Source organism: Pipra filicauda, unplaced genomic scaffold, assembly GCF_003945595.2.
Source record: "Pipra filicauda isolate LSUMZ 115617 unplaced genomic scaffold, ASM394559v2 scaffold603_size272528_pilon, whole genome shotgun sequence".
NCBI classification, from domain to species: domain Eukaryota; kingdom Metazoa; phylum Chordata; class Aves; order Passeriformes; family Pipridae; genus Pipra; species Pipra filicauda.
Window position 1 is genome coordinate 101,124 of NW_024104758.1, and position 27,177 is coordinate 128,300.

The following is a 27,177-nucleotide window of genomic DNA, read 5'->3' on the forward strand; positions in this document are numbered from 1 at the left end:
CAAGGATCCCATCCCTGTGGAGCAGCCCTGGCTCCCACCTGCCTGGAAGCACGTGGCCAATGCAGGTGAGCTCAGCTCCTGCCCTGGGGGGTTGCTCCGTGTGCTTCCAAAAGCTGGTGCTTTATACTTGGAAACACCACGAGGGGGAATGGCTTTAAACTAAAAGAGGGTCAGTTTAGATGGGATATTGGGAAGGAATTGCTGGCTGGGAGGGTGGGAGGCCCTGGCCCAGGTTGCCCAGAGAAGCTGTGGCTGCCCCTGGATCCCTGGAAGTGTCCAAGGGCAGGTTGGAGCAACCTGGGCTGGTGGAAGGTGTCCCTGCCCATGGCAGGGGTGGCACTGGAGGGGCTTTGAGGTCCTTTCCCACCCAAACCATTCCAGGATTCCATGATCTCCCGTGGGGCTCTGATCTGCCTGGGGGGCCTTGGAACCAGCCCAGCCGGGAGGAAAATATCCCTGTTTTTCTTGGTCATGGGGACTGGGATGCACAACTGCCACTGGAGGTACTGCTGGTATCGATCAGCAGAACTCCAAAGCATCCATTAGGAGCAATTCCTGTTGTGGGAGTGAAACCTCCCAGTTCCAGGCTTTAACTCGGATAATGCTCAAGAGATTTGGAGAGGGGGGTTGTTACCACGAGGTGTCTGTGGAGAACATCCCTCTGTGGTCTCTTTTAATGCTCTGGGGATCAATGGAGCCATTTCCTGGTGTCAAGGACCAGAAACTCTTTGTATTTCCACACAATGGAAATTTGGAGAGGGAGTCGATGCCTTCAGCTCCTCTCTCTTCCCTCCATCCCTCTGTCCACGGGCACAGTTTGAAAAGCTCTGCCTGCACAGGCAGAATGAACCACTCCTGCAGCTTAGCAGGGACTGCAGGAGCTGCCTGAAAATCCTCACCCTTGCAGGTCTCCCTGGCATTTATTCCCTGGAATTGTGGACGTTAAATCAGCAGAATTACTGTGAAGCTCCAGCCAAACTGCATCTCTGCATTAATTCTCAAGTTCTTTAGGGAACTGCTTAAATCTGGGGCAGATGAGGTTGGAAAAGGAATGAAAACCCAGAGTCTGGGTGTCATGCAAGGTCTCTGTTAAATGCTGCTGTTAAAGCATTATTGCAGGGGTTTAGGAGCAGACTGCCAGCGGGCAGAGAGGGATTTTTTATTTAAAGAAAGCAACAAAACGGGTTAAGAATGGGAATGGAGCATATTTAATCTGTCCTTTATGTCCTCAGAGAACAGGATGGTTCCTTTTGTTGGCTCTGAGTGAATTCAGTGTGCAGATTGCTGCTGGTTTTGTCTAATGTGTTCAGTAAAAACTGAACCCTTTTCTGGCTGTACAATCTTCCAAGTGCACCCTGTGATGGGGGTGAATGAGGAGATTCATAGGGAGAAGGACATGGTGCTGTTTGCTCAAAGGTCAGACTTGGAGATCTTGGAGCTCTTTTCCAGCCCCAATGATTCTGTGTTTCTATGTGGAGAAAGTGCCAGAGAAACTGGAGATGAAAACTGCCTTTTGCAGCTTTTGACCCTGAATTACCACATCACGTAACACTTGAGAGGATCAAACCACTTGTGTATATTTGCTGTTTGCAGAGGACGTCCCAGCCCAGCTGCAGGTCTGGGGGACAGGTTGGCTGCCTGGCCCAGCACAGCCAGGGAGGGTTATTTTGCTGTTCAGCTCCACGCTGTCCCTGTTCAGCCCCTGACACTGCACAGATCCCCATCCCCCGTTTGCTTTGTGGATCAGCAGCACAGCCAGAGCTGCTGTGCCAGGGAGTTGGTGTGTGCAGTGCCCAGCCCGTGGGCACGAGGCTCTGGGTGACTCCTGGGGCTGCTGGAGCAGAGCCTGGATCGTTCCAGGATCGTTCCCTGGGGTGTCAGAGCCTGGCAGGGCAGGGGGTGGCTGGGATGTGTCTCTGCTCACACGGGCTGGGAGGAGCACTGAGGAATGCTGAGATCCCCCCTCCTGATGGAGACCTTGGCACCAGTGCCTGGGTATCCATGGATTTCTGCTCCCAGGGCATTCCTCACCCCAGCTCTGCCAGCTCGGATTTATCTGCTCCCCGACCCCCCCTGCTCTGCTCCTGCCCCAAGGGAGGGGAGTGGGAAACACCCTGAGACAAACACAGAGGGGCCCAGGCTGGCCCTGGGCAGCGGGACACGGTTGTGGCACCTGGAAAGAGCACAAAGCATGTCCTGGTCCCCACTGGGAGCCCCCTCACCTTGGCTGGATTCCCAGCTGGAGGCAGCTCCGTTTGTCTCACATGGCAAAGCCCAGGATTTAGAGACAAGTGCAGGAGGGCAGGGATAGATGGGATATTGGGAAGGAATTGCTGGCTGGGAGGGTGGGAGGCCCTGGCCCAGGCTGCCCAGAGAAGCTGTGGCTGCCCCTGGATCCCTGGAAGTGTCCAAGGCCAGGTTGGAGCAACCTGGGCTGGTGGAAGGTGTTCCTGCCTATGGCAGGGGGTGGAATGAGATGGTCCTTAAGGTCCCTTCCAACCCAGGCCATTCTGTGGAGAAACATTGTTTGCCCAGATAAAAATTTTCTAAGGCCCTACAGATCTCTCTCCTATGTTCAATATTAGCCCAGTGATGTGCTGATGTGGCTGTGATTGATCTGTGATGGATAGAAAGCCAACCCTCAGGATTGCAGTGATAATATCAGTGATGAGACTCCAACAACACAAATTTCAAAAAAACCTCAACCTTCTGAGCTGCTCTAACATATTTTTATATGTTTAAATATGTTCTGTCTCACTGGCTAGTTCCTGAGGGCAAATTTATGAATAAGTTACTTTGTGGTCTATATTAAGTTTTGTTTTCTGAAAACTAATTTAGGGGTGAAAAGAGAAATCAAGAGTATGAGAAAGGGCACTTATGAAAGTAAATAGTGACTGGGTTGTAGCAGAGCTCCTTTGGGAAGGGGTATTGTGTCTGCAGCACTTACACCTGGGTCACTGGGAACATGATGTTCAAGATTTGTTTTGCTCTTCTTAAATGTCAGGAGTGCCAAGTGCCTTCCTGTGGCTTCACAACTCTTGTATTTGCCTGGTTTGGGGATGAGTAAATAATGTCTGACCTGATGTGACACTCTGTGTTCAGCTGGAAGAGCAGTTCAGCAGCCTGTCCTGCCTTCTGCTGTTATCTCATGTGGAAAAGGTGGGTCTGAATCAGGCAGAGCTGTGCATTCCCACCCATCCAAATCAGAGTGAGCCTGTACACCAGTGGGACAGAGCAAGTGCAGAAAATAAGGAAAAAGGCAAGAATGAAACCTCCCTGTTCCCACTGCTGGAGCAGAGTGCTGGGATCTCCTGGATCTGCTTTTTTTAAAGAAAAATACCAAACCATCTCTTCGGAAGGAGATTTCTTCTCAGACTAAGTGACCACTTCATAGAGCCCTGGGCTGCTCCAGTGCTCCATCCCACCTGGGCTGGGTCACCCTCCCGGGGCCCCACAGAAAATCAACCCTCTGAGACCTGCAGGGCAAACAAACCCCAACCCCCAAACTGCTCCTTGCTTAGGGAGAGACTCAGAGAGGCTCTGTGCTGAACTGCAAAGGCAGGGTTGTGTTTGGTGGGGGTGGCAGGGGAAGGCTCCACGTTCTGGGTCACTTCCATGGGGATCTTGCACAGGAGGACACTTTTGGGAAATGTGCTTCATCTCAAAATGTGCTTTTCCCCTCGTTTTTTCCTCATTAAGTTGTCCATGGAAAAAGAACAGACAGGGCTGTTTGCCAGCAGGGTTGTCCAGCAGTGGCTGGGCCATTCCTGTGCTGCTGGAGGAGCCACGGCCTCGGGGGTGGTTGGAGCTGGGGGGGCTTGCCCAGCCCTTCCACAGCTGTCATTTTGTGTTGTTTCCCCTTTTTAAATCTGCTCATGGAGCCTTTGCCTCCCTTCCTGACAACTTCATCTCCATGCCTCCCTGCAGCTGAGAGGAACACGTGGCTCAGCACTCCAGGCTCAGCATTCCAGGCTCAGCATTCCAGGCTCAGCACTCCAGGCTCAGCATTCCAGGCTCAGCATTCCAGGCTCAGCATTCCAGGCTCAGCATTCCAGGCTCAGCACTCCAGGCTCAGCTCTCCAGGCTCAGCAGTCCAGGCTCAGCAGTCCAGGCTCAGCATTCCAGGCTCAGCACTCCAGGCTCAGCATTCCAGGCTCAGCACTCCAGGCTCAGCATTCCTCCTGGAGGGAAGGGAAGGGAACATCTGCGGCTCCCGGGGCTGGGCTGGGCCCTGCAGGGGCAGCACTGGGGGGTCCTGGCACAGAAAGGGGCAGATTTCCAGCCTGGGGAAGGGGCTTGGCTTGTGCCAGGTTGTTCACTCCATGTGGGAAATGTGGGCTTTCGTTGCTGTGCTTGCCCCCAGCCACACTCAGGGCTTGGTGGTCCCAACCTCAGGGTTTGGGAGGAGGATGGAGCCCGCTGGGGGGGAAAGGATGTTCCCAAGGGCTGGATTGGAGTCCAGCCAGGCTTGGCCTGACCAGGAACACCTCAGTCCTTCCCCTGTGTCTGTGGGCACCTCATGGGCAGCTACAAACAATCTGTGATGTTTTATGAGGCAAAAAACCCCCAGGAAATCTTCATAATTTTTATGGGAAGCATCACGCAACAACATTTACTCCAGCACGTTTTCATATTTTAACAGATTCTTAAAACAAGTTTATCCTGAAAATATCAGAAATACATAATACAGACAGTGCATGGGTAGATTATGTAAATGGCTCAGGATAATAATTTAGCTATTGATCAGTCCCTTTTTATTGCACACAAATTCAAGAGACCTGAGCACAGAAAAAGCAACTTGTTTTCCTGAAAATCAGCACAGACAGAGGTTCTGTCTTCCTTGCAGAATTTCTGCAGTCAAGCATTGGATCTGACTGCCCAGGGAGGTTTGGAGTGCCCAGCCCTGGAGGTGTCCCAGGAAGTCCTGGCCGTGGCACTCAGTGCTCTGGGCTGGGGGACAAGGTGGGCATCGGGCACAGGGGGATCCATGGGCTGGGAGGGCTTTTCCAGCCTCAGGGATTCTGGGATTCCAACTGTATAAAATGATTTAGGAGGACGTTTCCCACCTGATGCCAGGGCAGAAGTTCCATACCTTGCTCTGGGTGGTCCTGTCTGTCTCTAACTCAGCTCAGCAGGGTGATGGAAACAATTGGACAATTATAGATCTCAGTAAATATCAGCCCCAAATAATCAATATTCCGGGAGATATTAATAGGAGAGAGCTCTGAGGATTTGCATATCATTAGGGGGTCTGATGTAGTTAATCTTAACATGCTGCATCTAATTTGGAGAACTAAACTGCAAAAAAGAATAAAAATTATAAGGGTCCTGCAGAATTAAAAAAAACAGCACTAATAATGGGAGGTTTAGAAAGAATTACAGACCAGGAAAGGTCAGGATCATTTTTCCCGGTGAATTTTTGGAGTGGTGGCATGGCTTTGAGGAACCCTGGGGAGTTGCTTCCAGAGGTTTTTAGAGCATGGGATTGTTTTTGCAGAAAGTGGATTAGGCAGGATGATGTTGGGAGGTGTTCCAGGCCTCTGGCTAGAGTGTACCTTCAGAATTTTGGGAATGTGGGATTTACACCACACAGCAACTGAATAAAACCCGGGATTTTGCTTTCAAAGGCTGGAGAAAAGGTGGAGTTCAGTAGTGAAAGGAGAAGGGAAGGGGGAAATCTTAAATTTCACTGATGTTTTAGTTCTCCAAAAGCAAAGTGGAAGTCTCAAAGTCACCAAGGAAAAAAAAAAGTTTGCTTCCTTTGTGGGATTTGTGGAAAGCTTTTTGCTCCTGGAACACCCTTTTGTAGTGAAAAGTCTTGAAAGCTATGTTAGTTAAAAGTATTGTTCACAAAAGAGGAAATACTCAGAACAGGCTTCAAACGGCCTCAGGTTGTGCCAGGGGGAAGGAATTGCTGGCTGGGAGGGTGGGAGGCCCTGGCCCAGGTTGCCCAGAGGAGCTGTGGCTGCCCCTGGATCCCTGGAAGTGTCCAAGGCCAGGATGGAGCAACCTGGGCTGGTGGAAGATGTTCCTGCCCATGGCAGGGGTGGCACTGGGTGGGCTTTGAGGTCCCTTCCAACCCAAACCATTCCATGATTCCATTATATGAAATATTAGCAAAGATTTCTTCACAAGAAGGGCTGTCCAGCCCTGGCACAGCTGCCCAGGGCAGGGCTGGAGTCCCCACCCCTGGAGGTGTTCCCAAAGCCCTGGATGTGGCCCTTGGGGACACGGTTCAGGGGTGAACGGGGGGACAGTTGGACTTGCTGAGCTTGGAGGTCTTTTCCAACCTCAACAATTCTATAAATTACCAGCTGGGGAAGCATCCAGCACAGGCACAAAGGATCCATGTTACAAGCCCAGATATTCTGGAATTTACCTTAAACCTTAGACCAGTTTACAGTTCAGCAGTCACTGATTTGCATTTTAGGCTGTACAACTTCTGAGGATCTCCTTGGAACTCGATTTAAGGCCCTTGGTACTGGCAGGGAGATATCAGCTGCTCTCCTCCTTTGTCACTTCCACATAGTTTTCCCCACCACGTGTATTTTGACACAACCAACCGATTCCTCAGCAGATTCTGGAGCTCATTAATATTATCAAAGATTTGTGTGGGGATGGCAGAGATAGTTCAAAGCACACGCAGAAAATCTGCGTTCCAAAGAATAATTAACTCGAGCTCTTGCTTGGTTCAGAGTTTATCAGCGAGGTCAGGCTGGATTGTTTTAAATTCTATTTTTAAAAGGCACTGGAGCTTCATTATCAAAGCACTGATGACCTCGAACAAATTAAACATTGCTCTGGTTCCCCGGGGGCTGCAGGAGCTCTGCAGTGGGTGGGGAGGGATGAGCTGCATCAACTGACCAAATCTGAGCTTTCTGAGGTGGTTTTGAGCGGTGAGTTCCCACTGTGGCACTGGGGGTCCTCTCCAGGGGGGTGGCTGGAGATCTCCTCAGGCTGGGAAGCTCTGGACAGGTGAAGGTGTGGGACTGCTGAGGGACTTGCTGAGGTGTGGGGAAGGAGATGGAGTGGGTGGGCACACCCCACGGGGGTGCTGGATGGAGGTGACAGTGCTGGAGGCCAAGTGTCACCTGGGCTGTGCCACACTCTGCAGAGGGGCTGCTCTGGGGCCTGGGCAGCCTGATGTCCCCATGTGTCCCATGGGAGATGGGCTCTCACCCCTCCGTGCTGCTGGGGGGCCCTCAGGGACCCAGTGTGGGTGGGAAGCCCTGGCAGGCTGGTGGCAGCAGGGACACTGGTGGCAGCAGGGACACTGGCTCCAGAGGTGCCAGCAGTGCATGGACAGGTCAGTAATGCATCAGGAAATAACAGAATCTTGGAATCAGTGAGGTTGGGAAAGCCCTCAGGGACCACGGAGTCCAACCATCCCCCAGCACTGCCCAGGCCACCCTGTCCCCAAGTGCCACATCCCCAGGTGAAGGCAGCAGAGCAGTGGATGCTCTGTGGTGTATTTTTACAAGGCTGGAGTTCTCTTTGCAGTCAGTTTGTGTTTTGCCACGGCAGGGCAGGTGCTGGGGGAAGGCTGGCTGAGTTCAGGAGTTCTTGGTTTCCCTGAGTGGGCAGAGCAGGACCTTCAGCTCCTCCCTGGGCACCCGGGTTTCGGTGCTCTCCAGAACCCCAAGGAGCTCTTAATAATGTATTAAGCATTTTAAGCAGCAGCAAGTTACTAAATTGGGAGTTCAGGCAGCAGAGCAGCTTCAGAGAATTAGAATTCACTCGCCAGTTCTGCTGCAAACTCGTGCAGGACGTTGTGTGACCGCTTAATCGGCCTGGAGCTCGTTCTCTCTGGAAGAGCACTGGTGGGCAGAGGGACAGGGCTGGCTCCTCTCTCCAAGCACTGGGAATGTGTGCTGAATGAAAATGCTGCTGCGAGGGGAAAGGCACATCTTTGTGCCTGGTATATGAGCCAGGAGGGACTGGTTTTGTCATGTCCTTGCCCTGGGTTATGGATGAGCAGAAGGCAAAAACTTCCCAGGCTTTAGGAATAGTAGTTCAGGCAGATGTAGGGAGATGTTCCTCACCTCCTCTTCTCCACAGTCATCTGTCAAATTAGTCCCTCGGGTGGGTTATAACCAGATGTGGAAACATTTTCTTTACAATTTATTTCAGTATATTGGCAAGAATGTTTTAATTTATTCTCACTTATCCTTTGCTTCTCCTCCTGGTGCAGTGTGGGAGCCACTGAAAATGTAACACTTGCCACCCTTTGCCAACTCCAAACTTCAATGCAGGGAGACCTGGAGCCATCTCAGAGCCCTGGGGGGTCAAGTTTTGTGGGAAGCTTTTCTCCCAGGGATGAAGGATGTTCAAGGTGCCTGAGCAAGGCATGGAACAGTTTCCATTCGGACATTCAGGAGCCTTTAGTGAATTCCCCATCCTTGGAGGTGTCCAAGGAACAACTGGCCGTGGCACTCAGTGCTCTGGGCTGGGGGGCAAGGTGGGCATTGGGCACAGGGGGGACTCTGTGATCATGGAAGTGTTTTCCAACCTTAGTGATTCTGTCTAATTCTATTTAAAATTCAGCCCTCTGGCAGCAGATCACTATATTTCAAGGGGCTGCACTGAAAACTTAGGTATGTGTGGGTAGGAAAACCCATTTGTTTCCTAAAACAACTCACACGGGGAAGTTCAACGTGGAAAACTTCAACCAGGATGATATTTTTGTGTTCCAAATGTGGCAGATGAGACTATTGTTCTTCTAAAAGCAAACATAACTTGAAAAAGTCTCATCTTTACATCACTGTTCCAGAGCCTTGCTCCACCATCATTTACCTCCCCTGGGCACAGTCAGAACCTGTGGGAAGGCATCAGTTATGGCTGGAATTGCCACCAACGTGGGGACTCTGCCTTGTGTTTCCTCCCAGAGCTCTGGGTGCTGTGAGTGCCTCCATGTGTCTTCCCCACAATAGAGCATTCACAAGTGCAGCAATAACATCTATTATAGTCAGCTTCTTAATACATTCCAAATCTTCCTCTGTTCTGACACAGTTCAGCAGCATAAACAGGTAGGAATGTGCATTAACCCTTGGTTGGCATGAGATTCTCCACGGGAAAATGCAAAGGCAAGGGTCAGGGAGCACCAGACAGAGAAGGGCTCCCTCAGCCAGAGGTTTTTCCAAGACTTACATTCCCTGATGTGGTGATTTTAAGGCAAAATGTGTTGGCTCTGCTGTTCTTTGAGCCCTTTCCTGGCAGAGAAGAGAGGGACACGTCTCCAGCTCACTGGAGGATAAAGCAAAAGCCTGTCTTAGGACTTCTCTGTTCAAAGGTTTTAAGGATCAGTGATTTAACTGGGCCCCCAGTAAACGGTGTTGCTGTTAATTGCCTTGGGAATTGCAATGGGAATGCACCAAACAGCTGCTTTATTTGGTTGTGATGATTCCCACAGGAAAGTTTCCCTATTGGAAAGCTATAAGAGGGAGTGGATAGAATGTCTCACTTGTCCATATTTCCCTTCTGCTCATGATGACCAGTGGGTGACCAGTGTCTTCTTCTGAGAGCTGTCCATGTGTTCCTGTTGAGTGTGGACTGAACAGGGATGTTGTGTCTCTAACTGCCCTCTGGCACTGGGAAGCCATTCCCCCTTGTCCTGGCCCTCCAGGCCCTTGGCCAGGGTCCCTCTCCCCCTTTAGGCACTGGAGGGTGTTCTTGTCTCCTTTGCACAGTTTTTTCACCCTCCTGCAGGGAGAGTTTCCTCCTGACAAAGCCCAGGCTGCAGGACAGGGCTCTCAGGAGACACAGCCCCTGTTACCAGGGCTTGTTCTCACACCATTCGCAGCTGATTCTCCACCAGAGCTGGGGGGTGAAAGTGAGAAGTGATTTTTGGTTGCTTTTATCCCTTGTTGGGTGCCTGGGGGTTCACAGTTGCTGCTCTCTGCAATCCCAACAGCTGAAGGGAAGGAGAGGGTTTTCCCATCAGTTCCTTGTTGCCTCGTGTCATCCCCGGCCTTGGCAGGGAGGCTGCCCTTGTCAGGAGTCAGGGCAAACACATCCAGGGTGGGTGTGGAGGCAGCTGATGTGGTGCCAGTAATGAATGAAGTGAATTTTCCCCCAAGGAGCTGATGGCAGGATTCCCAGGGATCAGCCCAGCTCGGGGCGCAGTCGGAGCTCATTCCATCAGCTGCTCCTCTGGGAGCTGTCACCAGCTGCAGCCCCGATTTCCTCCCACTCCTTTTCTTCCCAAAAAGCAAATGAGATGAGCCTGGGACGTGTTTGATTCCCAGGAGTGGTCCCAGCTCTGCTCCCAGGGCCGGGTCAGTGTGAGCAATGCTCCCTCTCCTGCACTTGCAGTGGCAGCAGGAAATGGCCCCTCAGCATTCCAGGGATCCTCAGCAGAGATGTTGGCTAAAGGGAGAGCTGTAATTAATTTTTTAAGGACTCCTAAACCACAGTTTTGTCTTCGTGCATCACTTCAGTCGGTGCCTTTGAACTCCCTCCTGTTATCACAAGGACAAGCAAGACCCAAATCTCTGCTCACACATCTCTGGGGAGCAGCAGCATCAGGATAAATCCAGGAAATTCAGCTCTATTTAGGTCACTGGCTGTTGAAGAAGGCTTTCAAATGAGTATTACAAGCCTTAAGGCTTTCCTTTCCCCTCCCTCAGGAAGGGGAGGCCCTGAATAGACTCATTGATGCTCTGCAGGGGGGCAAAGGGAGCAGGAAGGGCCCCTGGGAGCTCCTCTCCTGGCACTGCCCACCTTTAGAGCAGGAATGAGGGTGCCTTGGAAATAACTGTCTCTTCTAAAGAAAGTCAAAATAAAACCAGGAAGCAGAGGAGATGAGTGGTAATGATGAGGGATGTTCGGATTTGACATCTCAAGAATGAAATAAAAATAATCCCCTGGGCCAGGAGAGAGTTTGGTTACAAACACTCGGAGCTTCTCCCAGTTTGTGCTGGTGCTTTACCTGTGCCAGCACAGGGGGGTCCAAACATGGAATATCTGTGGGCAATTCTAGAGATCAGAAGGTTCTAGAAAGAGAACATTTCGTTTGCTTTGCTTTTGTTCATGAGTACTTTGAGGCTGCTGATGTCACAGCTCTGCCAGCAGGAGCAGGCTGGGGGCAGGGGGAAGTTATCCATGGAAAACAGGACACAAACTTCTTGGGAGGGAATTTCTGATGTTCCATTTTAAAACCTTTTCAGTGTTGTGTCTTCACTCAGACCATTCTGTGCCAAATGAGCTGTTTAATTTCATTATACTGCAATAATTCTTTATTAAATACCACTGGTTGTATAAGTTAAAACAACACTGAAATGGAAACAGTTCCTGATGTTTTGATACCACCCAATTTTCCCCCAAATTATTTGTCTAGTAGGAAACTCCTGAAAGGCAGCTTTCCTTTGTGATTTATATTCCTCCCCTCATTCCTTGCTTTGTGCAGGATTTCCCTTGAAATTGAAATTTCAAACCACAACTTGGCTTTGCTAAAAATACACTTGTTCAAACCTTTGGATTCCATTTAAATATATTATATCTTGGCTGTCTCTGGGATTTTTCCTAAAACATCAAATATTTGGGGGAAGTGGAGGCTCTGTAGGGGTTGCTCCTGCAGTTCCACCCTTCCCCATGGATTGGGATGAAGGGGTGGGATGCTGCACGAGCCCGAGGGGATTGCAGCTGGCACAAGTTCAGCCACAGGCAGGGACTAAACCAGGGAGGAAAACTTAAGGATGAAAGGTTGAACCAGCTGGGCTGGTGGAAGGTGTCCCTGCCCATGGCAGGGGGTGGGATGAGATGGGCTTCAAGGTCCCTTCCAACCCAAACCAGTCTGGGATTCTACGGAATATTTATGGAGCACGCTGTCTCTGGTGCAGCTCTGCTGTCTGTGAGCCAAGTGTGTGGATGGGACCCTCCAAACAGGAGCACATCCTGCACTGCTGAGGCCCCAAATCACAGGGTCAGCTCCTCTGGGTGGATGGGACCCTCCAAACAGGAGCACATCCTGCACTGCTGAGGCCCCAAATCACAGGGTCAGCTCCTCTGGGTGGATGGGACCCTCCAAACAGGAGCACATCCTGCACTGCTGAGGCCCCAAATCACAGGGTCAGCTCCTCTGGGTGCTGCGACCACAGGGAAAGTGCTTCATGCTCAGGATTAGATTTGAATTCCTCAAATTTCTGGTCTCTGGAAAGGCCAGAGGACATTCCCAAGTGGATGCCCTGGGTTAGGTGATGCCTTGGCTCTGCTGGGCTGCTCATGGGCTGCCTGGGCTGAAGGGAACAGCTGGGATTTACCTGCACATGATCAAACTGTAACTCAGACTGGGGCCAGGTCAGAGGGAGAGCTGGACATGGATCATGGGCATGGATCAGATCATGGGATGAGCTTATTGGGAAAATATGGGTGTTTGAACACAGCCCAAGGGGGAAATGCCTCCTGAGCAGATAAATATCTGATATTTGTGTGAGGGATGGAGGCCTGGAAACCTGCAGGAGCTCAGAAGGTGCTTCCACATGAGCTCTCAGTACGGAGAGGAAAGAAATGGGAGAGATGTGGTTGTTGGAGTCACAGGTGATGGATGTGGGGCTGAACAGGGCTTGGAGACGGAACATCCCAGAAGTGCTGATCCTCAAAGTGGGCATGGAGAAGAATCTTTGCCTTTTGGCAACTCCAAGCACCTCTTTTTTCCTTGGAGATTCACTCAGTGAGGTGCTATCCGAGATGCTCCTCACTGGGCTGGGTTCAGGCCCTTCCCAGAGGTCTTCAACTACTTTTTGTGGTCCTGGGAACTGGAATGAAGCTCCTCATTTAAATGAGGAATGGCAGGGCTGCAAATGCTTTGGTTGGCCATTCTACCATGTCAGGCTGCTGAAATGCACTGGAAATTCAGATGAGATAAAAAAGGTGATTGAACTGTTTTGTGAGTATATCATGAATAAACTGCTACAAATTCTTTGCTATTTACCCACATGTCCCTATTAAATGATTATTATTGCAAGCACACTTCCTCCTTGTCAGATGGAGGAATACACGGCATTAAAAAGTTAACTCTAATTTCCCAAGTAATACTGTCATTAAATTTCTGTAAATTAAAATGGGACTCCCTCAGGATTTTAAAGAGATTGTGTGTCAGAGTGAAGCCCTGCAGTGAATACATCCTGCATCTGCTTAGCCAATGGCACCAGGCTCTTAAAATTGAAATACACCCCCAGAATTCTGCATGGTTTCCGTGTCTTTGGAATATTTTATACTTTGTGTGTAGCAAGAAATCATCAGACAGTGGCTGAGATTGGACAGAATTTTTGTGGAAGTGTTTAAAGAGGGAAATGTTGATACACAAGGAGAGCAGGGACAGGCCCAGCTGGTGTTTGTGCCCGGGGGTTCCTGGCTCTGGGATGTGCTGCAGGAGGTGGGTGATGCTCTCTGGTGCTGATGGGGTTGGGCAGGGGCTTGGACCTGTTTCCCATCCCCACCAGGGCTGTGGGCAGGTCTCAGTGTTTTGGCAGCCTGAGCCACCCCGTGAGGGCTCTGTGTGAGCAGTGTCTGCTCTGAGCCTCAGCTGGGGGCAGAGGGGCAGGGGGCACCCAGGGCACAGAGGGGCTTTGGGAGTGCATGTTGAGCTACTGCTGTCTTCTGCTGCTGGATCCATCCTGCTCCTGTTGCCATGGAGAAAGTAGGGACAGAGGGCACCACCCAGCAGAGATGAAACCCTTGTGCTCCCCAGGAGCCTCCACTTAAATCCTCTGGTGTGTCACCCAGAGCAGCTGTGGCTGCCCCTGGATCCCTGGAAGTGTCCCAGGCCAGGTTGGACAGGGCTTGGAGCAACCTGGGCTGGTGGAAGGTGTCCCTGCCCATGGCAGGGGTGGCACTGGGTGGGCTTTGAGGTCCCTTCCAACCCAAACCAGTCTGGGACTGTTGTGCTGGGAAGTGTGTTGCAAGTGGATGATGCTTCGTGTTGCTTTGGGCTCCGGGCCAGGAGCCAACACATCTTCCAGCAGCAGGAGTGGGGACCAGCTTCCTCTGCTGGGGCTGCTCTGGAGGGGAGTCCTTGTGCCTGTCCACCCTGTGGAGAACAGGGAAGGTTTGCAGAGGAGATGGCTCGGGGGATGCAGGTTTTGCTGCCGGGGCTGTTTGTTAATTTTCAGGGGGAAGAGGGTGGTGATGGTGACTCTTCTCACAGCTCCTGTGTGTCTTAAAACACAGTGGGGTGAGACTGAACTTCCTAAGGGTTTTCCATGACCTGTTGGGAACACGATGCCCTGGTGCTGCAAAGTCCTCCCAGAAATCCTCCGATTCTCCCAGTTCAGCCCCCAGCTAGAGGGACTGAAATGAATAATGGATCAGCTCCTCAGAAAGCTGTGTGTGGAGTCAGAGAGCTCTGAGATCCACAGATCTGCACCCTGAGCCTCCTCCTCCCGCAGTGTCTGCAGCTAATTGGAGAGGGGGTCAGGCAGGGCTCAGTTAGGAGGGTAATTTTGGAATATACAACTCTGTAATTGCTTTACTCTCGTGGTTTGAGACGTTATTATCGGAATTCAACAATGGAATTACAGCCTTATTAATTTCCACACGTTGTGGGGGAGGAGATGAGATGATTGCCTTTCTTTGGGGGTGCTGATGGGAGAGCTCCTGGTGCAGCTCTCGGTCGTTCTCCAAGTGAGATCATGCACTGTCTCCTCTCCAGCTCCAGAGATGTTCCTATTCCTGGCTCCAGTCCCTGTCTCCAGTGTAGGGAACAACAGTGGAACGGATTTCAGTGACAGTGAGTTTAAGTGACATTTTTATAACACCCTGTGAACCTGCTCCTGTTTCTGGAGGGTTTTTGAGACCCGACACCTGTTCCCTCCAGCTAAACAACTACATTGGAGGGTCTCTGGTCACCTCCATGGGCTGAAGGGATTTCCTCCTGGAATTTCTCATGAATCAAAGTCAGATTTTGATTGGAAAATGAGCCTTTTTTGACCTGAGACCCAAAGCTGAGAAGCTGGGTTTGGGAAGCAGATGTAGGGAAGCAAAGTATCTTTGGTCTCACATCTCTCCTGGGCTGTATTGGGGCTGATTCCCCAAGTTCCCCCGGGTTCAAAGGTGACTGAATCCATCATCTGAGGTGTCAGGCCAGCCGTGTCCCAGAGCTCCACCCCAGCAAAGATGGGCTGCTTGGATCTCCCTCCCCACTGGGGCTCTCTGGGTGTGCAAATACTCCTGAGGGGCTTCTGCAAATTCCTGCTCTGATAATTGAATTGATTAGGACATCACTGATTAGTCTCCTGCTAATGAAGTGTTGGCTGAGGCTGCAGCAGCTTCTGATATTCAGAACCTTTCTCAAGCCCAGGCAGCTCCTTTGCCAGCAGACAGCTCGTACCTGCTGCCCAAAACACCTTGGCTGGGTGAAGTGATGTCAAACTACCCTGAAGGTGTGACAGGACCAGCCACCTCAGTGGAGAAAACAAAAAATATTCCCTGGGGAGCATTGTATTTGGGAATTTAAGTGCAGAGTTTCCCAGCTGCAGCTCCCAGCCCCCTCCAAGACCCCCCAGAACCAGCTTGGACAACTGGTTGGCTCAATCTCAGAGGTCTTTTCCAACCTAGTTGATTCTGTGACTCTGAGTCTGCTTTGTCACAGCTCTGGACTCTGTGTTTGTGTTTGTTGCGTGGAATAACTGTGCAGGGTGGGGGTCCTGAGAGCCTTTTGCATGTTTTAGTGCTGACTGGATTGATCTCCAATTAAACATGGTCACACTCATGCTGGGCACGAGAAATGAGCTCCCCTGGCAGAGCTGACAGTGGAATTAGGAACCAGCTTCTGGAAGGCAACAGTGAGCAATGGTTTAATTCTTTTTCTCGTGGAAGAAGTAGGAATGGAAATGGAAGCTGCTGTAAGTTTTTTTTCCCAATTATGAATGTTCAAGTCGTTTACGAGGCAAGATGACAACAAACTTCCTTTTTATTTAATGAGCTGAAGAGAACTGGAGCTGGGGTGTGAGCCAGTCTGTAGGGCCAGGAAAACAGGGGTGCTGCACCTGCATTTTAATGGGCTCCAGAATGATGGCGTTAAAATATCTTTCCTTGCATTTTTAGAGGTTCATGCCCTCTGTCTGATAATGCACTTACCTGCATTTTTAGTTTCCCATGAGTACCTGGGTTTATTCCTGTCCAGCACAACTTGCAATTGCTTTTCTAAGTCCCACAGAATCTGAAAGAGTGTTTAAAGCATTTAGGTTTGGCATGGGGGGCTGGATGGGGGGCTGGATGTGAAGTAAAGATGTAGTTAAGCAGTTAGGTGAACTTGAGTCTTAGGAATAGGCTATTACACAGGTTTTACTCCATGTTTTTAGACACTATGAAGGTTTAAAAGTCTGCCTAATTCAAACTTCCTAACATCTGTAAAATATGACAGCGATAGAATAGAGAAGTTCTTAAGCTTTTTTCTTCAAAGAAGAACTAACTTTGAAGAATGCTTTGCACAAGGATCACCAGAAGTGTGACACTTTCTAAATAACAACTTCCTCACGTTTGTTTTTCATTTTCCAGCTCTGATTTGGGCTGTTGAGCAGGGAAAGGATGAGTCAGTGGCTCCCTCTGCCCAGTGGGTGCTCACACCCCCCTGCCAGCCCTGGCACTGCTCCCACCAGTCTGGGAGAGCCTGAGGCAGGGTGGGCTGCCCTGGGGGGAGCAGGGGAGCTTTCCCTGTGCATCCCCCCTGTCAGTGCCAGAGGATCAGCCCTGGTGAGCTGGGGATGAGGGATGACCTCGCGAAAAGCTCTGCAAAGGGACTCATTAGGGTGAGCAATTTTCCTTTGTTTCCATTGCTCACAGCAGCCTAATTGGGAAGCAGAGGCATTTTCACTTGGAGGATTAATTTGAAGTGATAAATGCCCCAGTCTCTGGTTTTCCCTGCCCTGCTGCAGGGACACTGCTCAGCCAGGACACGGGCGGGCTGAGCCCAGCACAGGAGGCTGAGCCTGCACTGCCACACAGCTCTGAGGGAGGAGACACTGAACTCAGCAGGGGCTCAAGGGGCTCCTGGGCTCAGAGAGTCACTCCACTGACCCTCAGGACAATCCTCCAGAGCTGGCCGGAAAAGCAGTGTCCTTCCAGAGGGAAAATTGAGCAATATCATGGAATGGGTTGGGTGGGAAGGGACCTCAAAGCCCATCCAGTGCCACCCCTGCCATGGGCAGGGACACCTTCCACCAGCCCAGGTTGCTCCAGCCTGGCCTTGGACACTTCCAGGGATCCAGGGGCAGCCACAGCTTCTCTGGGCAACCTGGGCCAGGGCCTGCCCACCCTCCCAGCCAGGAATTCTTTCCCAATCTCCCATCTCTCCCTGCCCTCTGGCAGTGGGAAGCCATTCCCTGTGTCCTGTCCCTCCAGACTCCTCGTATAAAGTCTCCATCTTTCCTGTAGGTTCCCTTCAGGTCCTGGAAAGCCACAATAGGTCACCCTGGATCCTTCCCTTCTCCAGCCTGGAGGGTTCTGGAGGTGCTGAGGGTGCACAACAGACACTCCAGCTCTCAGTGTCCTTCAGTGTCCTCTGGTCATGGGAAGGAAGTGCTGGTCCTGCTCCTGAATAAAGGCTCCATCTTCTCTGCCCTGTCCCCAGGTGCCATCCTAGTGCTGTCCCCTCTGTTGTTCCCCCAGGATGTCACACAGCTGCACATCTGGAACCAAAGGTGAGTAGCACAGTGTTCCCAGTGTTTCTTTCTGACCTGCAAGATAAAATCCTTAGACATTTTACTGTTTCACCATTATCATTCTTCTGTTTTATGAGAAATCTTTGATTTTTTTTAAAAAATATTCTTTTACGCAGAGATGGAAAAAAAACCTTTTATTACTTTACTGCTTGAGATTAGGATCAGTCTTTAAGAAATTGGTGCTCACTTTATGACCTGTGTCTGATTTATCTGCCTCGTTTTAGAAGAGCACAGTTCACTTGGACTCCTCAAAGCTCAGGGATGTGTGGTTGGAACCTACACCTGGAATCACAGAATCAGTGTCCCTTATACAGCACATAAAGGATCTTATATTTTAGATAGATAGATATATATATAACCCATCTCTCTATAAAGCATCTCTTGAGGGGATGCTCAGGTCAAGAAGCTGAACTGACCTGATACAACCAACCCAACCAAAGCTGAGTGATCCCACCCATCCCAACCACTCTGCCTTCTCCCCCACCCAGCTGGGGGTGATCCATGCACTTCCCTTTCCAGTGGAGCTGGATATGGACACACAAACCCATTAAAAATATCCTTATTTCTAACAGTGTGTGATGTATTCAGGCTGTGCCCCCAGGCCTTTGTGAGGCAACGAGCAAGGTCACAATTAACGTGCTGGAACTTCCAGTGCTGGAGCAGGGAAGGAGCAGATCCTGCCCCAGGAGCAGCCAGCCATGGCCGTGCTGCAGGAGCTGCAAGTGCTCTGCATTTCTTCTCACAACAAATACCTCAGATGCTTCAAATTCCCAGGCCTCCAGGTGCTGCACAATTCCTCAGGAATAGCAACGAATTTCAAGCAGCTTTTGTGCAGGATTGGGTTTGCAGGGAACTGCCTGGGGTAGTGCTTAAAAAAATGACAGAAAAATCAGTTGGAGAGCAAGGGAGGCAGGGGATGGGATTCCTTCTTTCCCACTTACACCAGGTTTTGTGGATTCACTAAAAGTGGCTGAACTGCAGGTTTCTCCAGCTCAGGCAGAGGCAGAGCACAAAGATGTTCTGAGCTCTCTGAAAGGTTCCCAGGGGGTACCCAAATCAATGTTGCTTTTATATGCAAATCCTGAATATGACTTTAAAAAGAACTGCTGCAGGATGTACATCTGTGATCCGGGGGGATTCCCCCCCAACTTCACCATTTTAGTGGCATTTGTAGGTGTGTGAGGGTTCCTGAGGTGGACTGTGCTTGGATGGGTGTGATGGTGCTGATTCCACCCCTCACCCGAGTCCTTGGACCTCTGCTGGATCAGGTGCTGAGGCTGAGAACTCAATGGGACCATTCCATGGTCTAAACCATGGGATTGTTCAGTTAGTTTTTTCTTCAAGTCTAAGGATGTCCATAACCCACCACCTCTGGGGGGTCACTGTGGTCCCAGCGCTGCTGGAGCAGCTGCAATGAGCTGGCACTAAAAATATACTAAAAATAGGGATATTTGTGGGTGGAGATAAAGATGGCACGCCTGTAGCACTAATCAAAATACTGATAGATGTGGAAACAAAGGCAATACTTTGGATTTCACTGGGACACCCCCGACACAGCGGGACTGCAGCCCCATCCTGGCAGGGCCAAGCTCTCCCTTTAGTCAGAGGAGCACATTTTAGAACTTGTTCTTTTTCAGTGGAACTGTCCTTTACCTAATGCATGTGTGGAACCTGTGGAACCCTGTGCCCTTGGGCATCAGAAAGGCTGAGTAGGTTTGGGAAAAGAAAATCAGAAAAATGAAGCCCGCGGAGATCATAAATCCCAGAATGGTTGGGGCTGGAAGGGACCTTAAAACTCACCTCATTCCACCCACCAGGTTGCTCCAAGCCCCATCCAACCTGTCCTTGAACACCCCCAGGGATGGGGCAGCCACAGCTTGTCTGGGCAACCTGTGCCAGTGTTTTACCACCAGACATGTCTGGTTAGTCAGGTCTTTCTGATCCTACACAACTTTCCAAGGAAAAGAAGATTTTTTTTTTGTCTTCTTTCTGACTCTAAACATAAATTTTCTTTCTTCTTTTTTCCTCTCCCCCTCGGTGAGAAGGCCCTGGAAATGCTGTCTCCTGCAGTTTTCCATATAAACATCACCCCCAATTTCAGACCAGTTTGGCTGAAGGACTGTGTTTGACAGAAAGGTGCAGCTGTAATCTCTCAGGCCTGGCTGGGGATGCCAAATAAATCTATACCTTCTTGACAATTATATCTTCACAAAAGCTTTGGAAAGAACAGCCAAGAAAGCTTGTCAATAAGTTCCCTTTTTATTAGAGGGAAGTCCTTTGGAAAGCCCAGGGAGGCAGCGATTCCTGACGGATCTCTGGAGGTGCCGCTGTGAGAGGCCAGTTAGAAACAGCTTTTTATTGACAAACTTGGATTTGGGAGGAAATTTTTCCTAACAAAGTCTCGGCTCGAGTCATTTCACGGCATGTCCACGAAAGCAGATACGAAGTAAATATAATTTTTCCTTGAGCCAAGTAAATTGGCTTAAATGCTTGTGCTGATGGCACAGGAACACTGCACCAATGGATAATGAACCAGCGACTGGGAGAGGGAACAGGGCTCAGGAACAGCTCCTGGGAGGGATGCTACAAGGCAAGAGGGAAGTTATTTCCAAAGTCAAATCTGAGATTAATTAGTGTTACGTGGGATCCGGTTCCACAGGAGAGCTGAGGGTCCAATTTTCCTGCTGTTCCGTGGCCGTGGCCCCCCCAGCCGGGCTGTGGGGAAGGACAAATGGAGCTTAATTCTCTTTGCTATTTAGGACGTCTATATATAAACCCAGGAATATGGGTTGTGACCCTTGGGGGGACCTTGGGCCGCTCCTCCTCCCCTTGCCCTACTTCTGGTAATTATGTTTTCAGAGTAGGTGCTTATTCATGGAACTCCTCTAAGAGAGAATGTCTGTAAATTCTGGAAAATGTGTTTTCTTCAAGCATTTTTCAGCCTGAGCAGGCAGCTATTACCTGCCAGCAGCATAAAAGTGCAGTTCCAGTGTGTCAAATGCTTTCGAATTTCCAGGCTTTGATCAGGACCCTGTTGGGGCTGCAGTTTTCTCATCGTCCTCTCGGGAGTTTCCTACGTGGCATTTTTTGATTATTCTCAGCCCCAGTGAAGTTCTTCATGATCTTGAAGCAACTTAGCAGGGATTGAGCTGCAGTAACAGGGAGGGAGTTCACCTGTGCAGAGGCACTTAGAGGAATCCCAGCCCTGAGTGCTGCGGAAAAGAGACCCAAAGAGGAGCAGGATCAGTTCAGGGCTGGCAGGAAGGCTGGCAGGAAGGCTGGCAGAGCTGGCAGGAGGGCTGGCAGAGCTGGCAAGGGGGAGCAGCACCATCAGACAGCCTGAGGGGTGGGTAACAGTGAGCAGCAACCACAGCAGCACTGGGAGAACTGTGGGCAGGAGCTGAGCTGGGTGGGTGATGCAGCACGAGCAGGGCTGGGGAGGAGCAGCCTGGGAATGGCAGAGGCAGCAAAGCCCAGCAGGGAAAGGATGTTTTTGGAGCAGGAAGCAACAGAGCTCCTGGTGGAATGTGAGTCATCAAATCCCAGACTGGTTTGGGATGGAAGGACCTTAAATCCCATCTCATTCCACCTCCTCCATGGGCAGGGACACCTCCCACCAGCCCAGGTTGCTCCAAGCCCTGTCCAGCCTGACCTTGGACACTTCCAGGGATCCAGGGGCAGCCACAGCTTCTCTGGGCAACCTGGGCCAGGGCCTCCCCACCCTCCCAGCCAGCAATTCCTTCCCAATCTCCCATCTATCCCTGCCCTCTGGCAGTGGGAAGCCATTCCTGTGTCCTGTCCCTCCATGCCTTGTCCAAGTCCCTCTCCAGCTCTCTTGTAATCCCCTTCCATAAACTCCCCCACCTGTGCCAGAGCTGTTGGTCCATCAGAGCAGGGGGGACTCTCCACAGGGCCTTCAATCCCACTGATCCTGAGGGGATGCTCAGGGTGCCCGAGGGCTCCTCTGTCGTTGGAAAGAGGGGAGGGAGAAGGGCCCACCCTGCTCTGCTGCCAAGGTGAGCTCTCCCTGGGTGCCTCATTGCCTCTTCCTGTGCCTCTTCTCCCAGAGAATGTGCAGTGTGGTCCCACACAGCGCCTCTGGGACAGGAACTCTGTCAGGCTGCTCTGGTTTTTGCATTTCTGCATTTCTGAAACATTTCTGCTTTTGGGAGCTCTCCCTGTTCCAGGTTTGTAGCTCCCTGGGCTATTTTGGGAAGCTGGGGTGGCCATGGGCTGTGTGAGAGATCTGTGTCCCTGGCAGCTGTCAGAGCTTGGCAAAATGAGTGTGGGATGAGTTATCCCTGTGCTGAGGATGGAGAGGATGCCTGCAGAGGACATCCTCCTGCCTACCTGGCATCTCACCTGCTGCCCAGAGCTGGGACAAGCTGCACAGGGCACAGAGTCTGGTCCCTGCATGGGGGGATGTCGTGACCTTCACCACAGCACTGAGCAATCCGAGGCTGCTGGAGGTCCTTTGGATGCAGCTCCAGGCAGGAATGGCACATAAATGGTTTGGATGGCTGAGACCTGCTTTTAAATGTGACTTTGTGAAATCCCTGAGGCTGGAAAAGCCCTCCCAGCCCATGGATCCCCCCTGTGCCCGATGCCCACCTTGTCCCCCAGCCCAGAGCACTGAGTGCCACGGCCAGGCCTTCCTGGGACACCTCCAGGGCTGGGCACTCCAAACCTCCCTGGGCAGCCCCTGCCAAGGCCTCACCACCCTTTCCAGCAGGAAATTCCTCCTCCTGTCCAACCTGAGCCTCCCCTGGCACAGCTGGAGGCCGTTCCCTCTCCTCCTGTCCCTTGTTCCCTGGCAGCAGAGCCCGACCCCCCCCCGGCTCCCCCCTCCTGTCAGGGGGTTGCAGAGCCAGAAGGTCCCCCCTGAGCCTCCTTTTCTCCAGGCTAAAGTTGCAAATCAGTCTGTAAAGACCTGCAAAACCTCAGCCTGAACTTCCCTGTGTCACCCAGAAAAGTAACAAGGGCAAATTTACTGGGGGGGGGGGAGAACGGAGCCCAATTCCCAGTCCCAGCACAGGGTCCCCTGAGGGTGGGGGGCACCCAGGGGGGCTGTGCTGGCCCCACCCAGGGCCCCCCTGAAACCTGCAGCCTCTGAGCTCAGGCATCTCTTCAAGGATAATCAGTTAATTAAGTCTTCAAATGATAGAGAATCTGCTCCACATTAGGTTAGAGGCTTCACTGCCTAATTAACTTTATTCCTACTCTAGATTTGTTTAGTTTCACCTTGCAGCCTTTGGCTCTCATTATTACTTTTTTAGCTAAATTAAAGAGCTCCAGACTACCAGAATCACCTCCCTGTGATGGCACTGAAGAACACAGAGAAAGTGGCTCTTCCTCTTCCCTTGGATAAATTAGAAAGGTCAAGTGCCCATAACCCAGCTTGCTGTATAAAACTCCTTAAAGGAGGGACCTCCAGAGGAGGCCATGGACATGCTCCCAGGGTGGAGCCCCTCTGACATGGAGCCAGGCTGGGAGAGCTGGGGGGGTTCCCCTGGAGAAGAGAAGGCTCCAGGGAGAGCTGAGAGCCCCTGGCAGGGCCTAAAGGGGCTCCAGGAGAGCTGGAGAGGGACTGGGGACAAGGCATGGAGGGACAGGACACAGGGAATGGCTTCAAAGTGGTTTAGATGGGATACTGGGAAGGAATTCCTGGCTGGGAGGGTGGGGAGGCCCTGGTACAGGTTGCCCAGAGAAGCTGTGGCTGCCCCTGGATCCCTGGAAGTGTCCAAGGCCAGGTTGGAGCAACCTGGGCCAGTGGAAGGTGTCCCTGCCCATGGCAGGGGTGGCACTGGGTGGGCTTTGAGGTCCTTCCAACCCAAACAGTCTGGGGTTTGACGGCATCACTCCTGTGAGTCTCTGAACTGTATCACGTTGCATCCTGCCCCGGGGTTGGATGTGTAATTTTAGTAAATCAATCCCAGCCCTGCTCCCTTGGCATCCCTTCCCTGCATCTCTCCCCAGTGCCAGGCACCCATCCTGTCTGGCACAGGGATCACCCTGAGCCTCACAGCTCCCCCAGCAGAGCAGCATCATGAATAAACATCAAGAATAATTTCCTGAGGAAAGCAGAGCTTCATCCCTGCCTGTGAGGAGGGGGGCAGGATGAGAGCCCTGATTAGAATATTTATGCAATCCAGTCCTGATTAGATCCACCCCGACACCACAGCCCCGGGTCGATCCGTGTGAATTCCCTGTGAGTGTTTTGCAGAGTTGCTCAGAGCAGTTAGCTGAGGGGCTGACCCACGGCCTCCTGCTCTGCAAAGCTGCTCTCGGGTGGAAGGTCCAGGGGTTCTGTCCCTGCTGCAGCTCAGGAGAGGAGGATGAGCCGTGCAGGGCCCTCGGCCCCAGCCCAGGGCTCACCAGGACCTGCAGGTGCTGAGCAGGAGGGAGCTTTTACCCGAGGTTTGGGAGGTTTTATCCCTTTTAATCCCAGTGTCTGGTGCTTTGGGGAGTGTCTGGAAGGCAGACTCCTCTCCCCAGTAGTTTTAGATATTTTTTGCTAAATTTTTAAACGTGACATGTCCCTGATTTCAATCAAATTGTGCAGCAAAGTATTAATGACCTCTTTTAGGGGAAATATTCGTTTTATTGCCCTGAGTTTGATTAAGTGATTTTCTCATTTATTTGCTCTCCCTCTTCCTATTCTTTAGACCCATTTTTAGGTTGTTATTTTTCTTAGACATGTGTAGGATATGTTTTCATCTGGTCGTGGTGGGTGTCCCAGTCAAGGTCTGGCACTGAGAGAACACCCATGGGTTTAACAAGTTAAAGTTTAAAGATACAAAGAAAAGCAACGTTTATTTAGAAATATACCAGAAAGGGAGGTGATTACCTTTGGATCTTCAGGCCACTGGAGATAAACACCCAAAACTAAAGATGGAAATATGAATACACTGGCCCAGGTTGCCCAAAGAAGCTGTGGCTGCCCCTGGATCCCTGGAAGTGTCCCAGGCCAGCTTGGAGCAACCTGGGCTGGTGGGAGGTGTCCCTGCCCATGGCAGGGGGTGGCACTGGGTGGGCTTTGAGGTCCCTTCCCACCCCAAGTATTCTGTGATTGTGTCATTTAAGATATGAAAACACTCCTCACTCTTGCTCTGACCACTTTGATGCCTTCCCAGGTCACCTCCCAACTGTTGGTAGAAGTTCCACCTCTCCCCCCCAGCCCTTCCCACATCCAGGTCTGCTCTGCTGGCCAGGCCAGGGGGACAGGGCAGCAAAGCCCATCCTGCTGCTGGTGCCTCTGCAGTTCCTGCCTATATAAATACTTACACATGAAGTATTTTCAGGAGGAAAAATGCTGCATTGGTGGTTGGTGTAACTTTGTGCTTTAAGTGGACACAGTAATAGGGAGCCGGTCAATAAGCTGCCACACGATACAAAGAGGGTAAATCGGGGAGGAAAAAACAGATGTACCTTATTTTCTCTGCAAAATAAATCAGCCGGGAAAAAGCTGAGTCAATACAGTTCCCTTTGAGCAGCATCCTTTGGGCTGCTCAGGAGATGGATTGCTCGGGTGTTAATTGGCCCTTTAATCGCTCTCTCCGTACTGGGCTCTCTGCCCTCTGAATCCTGCTGGGAGCACTGCTGCCATCTCCCTGCCTCTTTATGCCTGTCTTTTATGGGAATACGAGCTGAAAAAGGTCTGAGAGTGTTCAAACTCTGCAGAGGAGCTGAGCTGTGCACCAGCCATCCATGGCTCCACGGCAGCTTCCAGCCCTTCTTTGCCAGGTGTCTGCAATTCTCATTTTCTGTTCCTTTCCATCTTTTTTTGGTAGTGGTAGGAAAAAAAAAAGAAAAATAAGTGGTTCTGGTGTTACACAAATATTCCCAATGAATTCTCAGCTCCATAATGAAGCAGCACCAAGTCTGACAGGAGTTTGGTTTCTCTGCTAATTAAGATTAAAAGTGGAAGTGGTCCAGTACAGGGAAAGCAACTCTTGAAAATATAAAAAGAGCTGAGGAAGAAGGCAAAAACCTATTTTGCTTAAAGAATCAGAAGTAATGCAGCACATTCCAACAGCACATCAGGTTTCATAGTGTATATCTATAATTTATCCTGAAAATGGGACCTGTTGGCACAGGAGCTGTCAGTCAGCCCGTGGTGTGCAGCCTGGCGTGGCAGAGCTGTGTGTTCTTGGGCCTCCTGGACTCTCTGGGGATTTTCACAGCAAACTCAAGGTGTTGGTTTTGGGCTTGGTGGGAAGTGCAACAGCAGAGTCAGCAAAAGGTTGTGTGATTCATCTCCCAGCAAAACAAAGGAGGAGCTTCAGAGCTGAGAGGAGAAGGTGAGCCCAGGTTTCAGTCATTTCCAGGGGTATTAGCTCTCTGTGGGCAGTGCCCAGGTGTTCCCTGGGGTTGGATGCAGCTGTGCCAAGGGACGAGGATGGATTGACCTCAGCCCCTGGGGGGTCTCTCTGTGGGCCCTGACTGTGCCTGTCATTGAACCCTGGCTGTGCTGGGGAGAGGGAGGGGGTGGGAGATGACCCAGGAACAGCTCTGTGAGCACAGGGACCCCCTGGCACAGCCCTGGGCAGGGACACCTTCCACCAGCCCAGGCTGCTCCAACCTGGCCTTGGACACTTCCAGGGATCCAGGGGCAGCCACAGCTTCTCTGGGAATTCTATTCCAGGGCCTGCCCACCCTCCCAGCCAGCAATTCCTTCCCAATATCCCATCTAACCCTGCCCTCTGGCAGTGGGAAGCCATTCCCTGTGTCCTGTCTCTCCAGGCCCTTGTCCATAGTCCCTCTCCAGTTCTCCTGGAGCTCCTTTAGGCAAAGTGCTTGGACTTCTTAGGGAAATTGGAAATCCTGCTGTGTTTGGTGGCTGTGTAATGTTCACCACATCATCACTTGGGTGGGCTCTGCCTCTCTGGGCCCATCTAAATTTTCCTAACAAAGTGTTCTGTCCCAGTCCTTTATCCCCCCAAGCCCTCTGTGGGGGCTGGGATGGATCATTCCCACCTTCCCCGTGTCTCACCCTTGTCTCCTCCAGTTCAGGGGGCTGTGCAAAGGGTCCAGCTGAGGAGCAGAGGCTGCAGTGAACACAGGGCTGCTTTGGGTGAGGTTGTGCTCTGAGCAGAGCCAGCAGGAGCTGTATTTGTGCCTGGGATCATTTCTGGATTCAGAACATCTTTACAGACACAAATCTTTGCCTGTCCCAGCAGGCACATCCGGGATGCTCCAGAGGAGCTCACCCAGCACCTCCTGGGAGCTGCAGGGCTGGGGTGGCTGCTGTGTTGCTGCCCAGGCCTGGCCATCTGTTCTTAACATTATTATTATTATTATTATTATTATTATTATTATTATTATTATTATTATTATTATTATTATTATTATTATTATTATTATTATTTCTGAATGACCCCTGGCATGGAGCATTGCCTTTGCTGCTTTCCTGGGCAGTTGACAGGGCAGATGGTGCTCCCAGGGACCCCAAAAATGCCATCTCAGACCTGGCTCTGTCCTCTTACCCCATGCAACAGGTCACCCCCCTACAGATTCAACC

General features: G+C 51.1%; 1 long non-coding RNA gene across 2 annotated transcripts; it reads left to right on the forward strand.

Moving 5' to 3' along the window:
* LOC113984337 lies at positions 1-27,177 on the forward strand. Of its 2 annotated transcripts, XR_005566054.1 has the most exons (3): positions 1-65; positions 17,567-17,636; positions 27,155-27,177. It is a non-coding gene; the product is annotated as an uncharacterized LOC113984337 (long non-coding RNA). The 2 variants fall into 2 exon arrangements; XR_003539468.2 differs by lacking the exons at positions 1-65; positions 17,567-17,636; positions 27,155-27,177 and adding exons at positions 18,358-18,439; positions 19,703-19,860.